Genomic DNA, 5,925 nt, shown 5'->3' on the forward strand with positions numbered 1-5,925 from the left:
TGACAAACGTATCAAATCGCTCAAACTACAACGTAAATTAATGCGTCTGAAAAACTAAAATTTTTCATTAATCAGATTTGAGTAAAGAAAACATTAAAATATGAGGGAACATATTTTCCCGTTTCCAAAAATATGAAGAATGTCCAAAATGGAGTTCGCATGCAAAAGATACAATAGTTTTAAGAAACCAAATCGGTTTAACACTGATTTTACCTGTTCAAGTAAACTATTTCACACCGTTGAGGTACCTACGCATTGCCAACAAGATTTCTGAGAGAGTTTTTGGAAACATACTATAGTATATTATTTAATTCCATACTCAAAATATTTTTAGTAAAATATGGACATCGTGAACTCTTTAGACGCAAAACTTCAAACGCGATTTCCCGGAGTTCTGTAACCCTAAAAATTAATCCGTTTGAGTTTTTGAAATCCTTGAATAAATCCAATCTGTCGGTATCTTCGAAAATTTTTCTCGACACCCGGAACCCGATGCACTCGACTATCGGTACCAATAAGCCATTAATGAGGGTACAACCCTTGGATGGGACCCACTAGATTTGGGAAGGAAAAATCTTCAGCCCCTTTTCCCTGAGATTTTCCCACGTGACTTTTCCCTAATCCCTCTTTTCCTCTTGCTTGCATTCCACCTCAAAGTACATGATAGTACTTGATTTGACTTAGAGAGCATGACCTCTTTAGCTAAGGGGTGTCTCCTCCTAGTATAAATAGAGATCACCTCCTCACCATCTCAGCTCTCTCTTTTTCCTCTCTTAAATCTCTCTCACTTCTTCCTCCACCAGAACTCTCTTTCTTTTCTCTCTCTCTCTCTCTCTATAAAATCCCAAGTCTTGCAAATCTCTCCCAAATCTCTCTTCAGTAACCAACTCACAAAATGATTCCACTATCCTAAATCACTCCTCACCACACTTAGAATATCTTCCTTAAAAACCCATATAATCCCAACCCTTTATTTTGTAGAAACGCACTCGAAATTGGAGAAGAAAACTGAAAACAACAAGCCAATTTCAGAGTTTCTGCCATTTCAGACTTGTTGACCTCGGACCTACCCATATCAGACTCAACAGCTTTAGAGCTACTTCTTGTCTCGGATCCTTCTGATTCTCGGACCTTACCCGGCTTGGAAGTCTCTCACCTTCAGAACCCACTCACCCTCGGAAGTCTGCTGATCTCAGATTTCTCTCCCCACTTCGGATCCTCCAGTCTTCGGATCTTCTACCAACTTCGGAGTTTGACTTTGGATTTTGGCCGTTTTGGACCTTTTCTCATTTTCAGAGCTTTTGATCTCAGAATTTCCATCAGGTTTGGATTTTTCTCATCTCGTACCTTCTACTTTCGGATTTTACACCCATCTCAGAACTTTTAAGATTTCAGATTTTTCTAGCCTCGGAATTTTCTACAAGTCTCATATCTTTTTCACCTCGGAACTTTTGCATCTCGACAATTTTACCACTTTGGGTGACTTCCATCATCCCTAAAGGCTTCTATAGTCTCTTCAATCATCAAGACTAAGCTAATCTCGGAAGATCAAATTTACAACAACACCTTTAGGTTCTCACATCTAACACTTAAAAACAACTCGTTAAACGCATATCAAGGTGAGAGTTACGACCCCTCTTTTATGTTTATTCGTTTTAGGGGAGAATACATGTGCTATATAGTATTTATGATACAAATAAATAAGTCTTATATGATATGCATGCTACAAGTTAAAGTATTTCAAAGTTTCAAAGACTACTACCCTTAAATACTTTTATGCATAAGACTTTATACACATATAAAAACATCATTACATTGAAATACATTTCTCTATAAAAGCGAGTAATTTATAGTTTTATAAATATATCAACCATACTCGGATTTTACAAATACTATACTATGAAATTCATTATGCTCGATACTTAACAATAATTAAGTTAGGGCTGAGAGATATTTCACAAACTTTTCGCAATGACTGTGAGTGAGACACTACTTTATTCATTAGCTAAGTCTAATCACTTAGCCTGCCCCACAGTGCTATAATCTTTAATCTTTGGAGTAAGGTACATATGTATATATCTATATGCGGTCAGCCCTACCTGCGGTTGCTAGCTACAACCTTCGACTGATTAATCGTAGCAGGTGATATGTGTCTACGATCGTTACTACAACGTCCAATGAAGAATTGTAAGTAGGGGTACTTTTCGTCTATATCTTGATTATAGAAATCACTAAAGACATTAATACAAATAATCTCTCTCTCTACAATCATAGGTTTGGTTGCTTTTAAAACTACTTTCAAGTATAGAGGTTACTTATACAATGGGTACATTTTAGCTTTCAAAAATTCATTACAAACACAGTTTGAAGTATGAAATTACTTATGGAACATAATGTTTTGGCTTTTCAAAGATTCATTACAAACACTATTTTATGTATGGATTTACTTATACAAACTATACATTCTAGCTTTTAAAAACTCATGGCAAGCATTGTTTCAAATATTGTTATTCATAAAAATAAATACTTTTGTACTTTATAAAAGTATTATTATTGCGGCTAGCAGAAAACCTGTGACGCTTACCAACCTCGTGTTGACTTTCAAAATACATGTATTATCAAGAAATTAGTAATCAAGCAAATTCGGACAACGGGTACTCATGAATCTTAGGCAATTTAGTTACTACTTTTTATTATGTCTGCCTACCTTTACCTGTTTAAGGCAACAACCATATTATCTAGTACGAACCCTGTATTCAAATTTTATGATGGAATATAAATGTTGTTTTGTTTATCATTGTACTTTTGCTACATATTCAGTTTATCTGTGATCAATGCACTTAGTCACACAACCCAGTATGTTCTGCTTTGGTTGGGGGTGTGATAAAACTTCTTTTGTATATAAACAGAATGCTTTTGGCTCGTGCTCCCCTTGAGAGTAAGAATGAAATCTTGACTCTTGTAGTTTCAACAAATGCTCCCCTTGAGAAGATGAATGACTTATCAAACATTTATGAATTAAAGTAGACAATAAACGAATAGATAATGAGATTGGGCTAAGCTGAGAATGTTGTTGATATCAGATTGACTCGACTCCCGTTGTTGGCATCAACTTGACTTGAATCCCCTTTAGAATTTGCTTTTTTTTTTGAAGTTCTAGTAGCTTGAGAATTTTAGCTTTACCAAATGTGCTTTTCTGTAGTTCTAGTAGCAAGATTTTCAGCTTTACCAAGATTTTCTCCCCCCATTTTGACATCAGCAGCTAACGTCGATCATAATAGAGTTTCAACTTGTAGTTTAGTAAGATTGTGATGTATCCTGATAGCGTGGGATTAAATTACCATTCACTGACATAGTATTGTGAGATCTCATTAGCGTGTGGTTTCATACACTGAATCATAAATCTCTTTTATTATAATAAAATAGCAAGAGTGGATAGGTGCATGTAACATATCACATACAATGATATACCCATTGACACATATTTGTCAAGCTCTCATTGACGTATGGTACATTACGCTGAATCATAAACCTTTAAAGAAGAGTGTAAGGGCAATAATGGATTGGTGTGTGATAGCCTACGGTATATAGACTAACCATATGCACATACTTTTGAACTTTTATTAGTGTGTGGTTTTACACATTGAATCATAAATCTCTTTTATTAGAATAAAATAGCAAGAGTGGATAGGTGCATGTAACATATCACGTACAATGACATACCCATTGACACATATTTGTCAAGCTCTCATCAACGTATGGTACATTACGCTGAATCATAAACCTTTAAAGAAGAATGTAAGGGCAATAATAGATTGGTGTGTGTGATAGCCTACAGTATATAGACTAACCATAGGAACATACTTTCGAACTTTTATTAGTGTGTGGTTTTACACAGTGAATCATCAAGTTATGTATTAGAATACTTGTGGAGAGAATGGATTGTTTTAGTCAAGCTGAGGTGAAATCAGCGTGAATCATCAACAATTTAGCTCATCAACAAGAGGTGGTTTAAACTTCTGTATCATGGGGAAAGTTGCAATCTAGAATCAAAGATTCACTGTTAAATCATAATGGTACCATGTCATACCTCAAACTAGGAGGTCAGGGACGTGAACAACCATTTGTCATTTAAGTACTAGACAAGTAACTCTTACGTTGATGACTATGCAATCCAGGTAAGCCATTGGGTTATGCTTAATGTTTTAGCAGAACACAAGACATGATGCATACATCAAGCATGCTTATAACGACAGGGTCAGGTAAAGATGATTAAATTAAAAATAAACACCCCAACCTTTTTATCATTATATTTTTTATTTGGAATAGGAAATCTCAATTTGAGAGTTTAGACAATGCTAGACAATCAGCATGAGAGGGTGACTCAATGCTCTCAATAAATGGTCTCGCTGATAAAAAACTTAGAGAGATTTTTCACATACAATAACATGCTTCTAAGGACGATGATGTGTCAAAAGTTGCATACTAGCTAATAATCATAAATAATGCAATTTAGTACTTTCCCAATCTATTTAATTTGTTGAACTCAATCTCACAATGAGTTCACAATGCCATTTTATTAAACCCCAATTTTCCCTTGTGGCTAACAATCTTTAGAACCACTTAAGGATTAAGTTGAAGCCTTCAAAGCCAATCTCAAGTCCATAATCATTTTATATATATAAAGGGTAGTTTTATAAACAAACAAAATAGAAATCCCAATTAAAAGAACGATCATTTTCAATCCTTTAAATGCATGTGAATCCCCTTAATGGTTTCACACACAAAGAAATAGGAAGACAAAAGAAGTAAATAGTGTGACGAAATAAAAACAGAAGTTGAGGCCTCCAATCTATTTGGTGTTTTTGTTAATAGTGTGCATAACCAAAATTTTAAAGATACAAAAAACAAAACTTACTTGTTGATGTTGAATAAAGTCAACATGTGAAAGACAATCTCAAGTACCCAATCCTTTTCTACCTAATCCTCCTGCATGCTTCAAGAAATTGCGGACGTCAAGACAACCTCAAGAGGAAAATCATCTTGGACATAAAAATAGAGGTGTAGTACTCTTTCATGACACACCAAAAGATCCACATATGTGATCCTAAACACTTTCTTGAGTTCTAATATTATTTTGAAAAACTCGGATGCGATCGTTGTACAATCACACGAAGGAAGTAGAGAGATTTTTTTTTGAAAGCATACAATTTTCTATTACGAAATCAAATTGATGTCTCAGTGTAAAGGAATATCAAAGATGCGTATTCTTCAAAGTTTCCATCAGCAACATATTCTTCAAGATAATGGAGGCGGTACATATGTTGTTACACATGGAGGCAAGAGCATATAGAATAACAATGGTTGACAATTATTCATGTTTTTATCTGAAGAGTAGAAAATCATTTGAAGGCAGCGCCAAAAAAATTGTGTATTGGCTTTTGAGGTGCAAAGACGATTCAAATGCAACATTATTTTATTAACAGAAAACAACCTCCAGGTTGTAGGATTTTTCGGTCGACACAAAATCGTGCAGTTCAATAGATGCAAAATCATGGAGGAGACAATCATCTCAACAAAAATACGATGGTGAAAAGATTACTAGAAGGTGTTAAAAGAAGGTGAGACATCCGACTAAAACCGAAGAAACCAACCGAACCAGTTTACAGGTTCAAAGATGCAAATGAAGGTATTATACAGGGTCAACCCAATACATGGGCGACTTGAGCTAAGGCCCAGGGTAACAAGAAAAATAGGGCATAATTTTAGCCCAATCTTTTATAGTACAGGTGCTTAATTTGGTTCAAATAAACACAGTTCTGAATCAGCGATTCTTCAATCGAGGCAGGAAAACAAACGGGTGATAATTGAAATCACCAATCGATGCATTGACAAATGCAAAAACTGAAATCACCAATGCATTGA

The sequence above is a fragment of the Lactuca saligna genome, chromosome 4 (genome assembly GCF_052625555.1).
Source record: "Lactuca saligna cultivar CGN05327 chromosome 4, ASM5262555v1, whole genome shotgun sequence".
Lineage (NCBI taxonomy): Eukaryota > Viridiplantae > Streptophyta > Magnoliopsida > Asterales > Asteraceae > Lactuca > Lactuca saligna.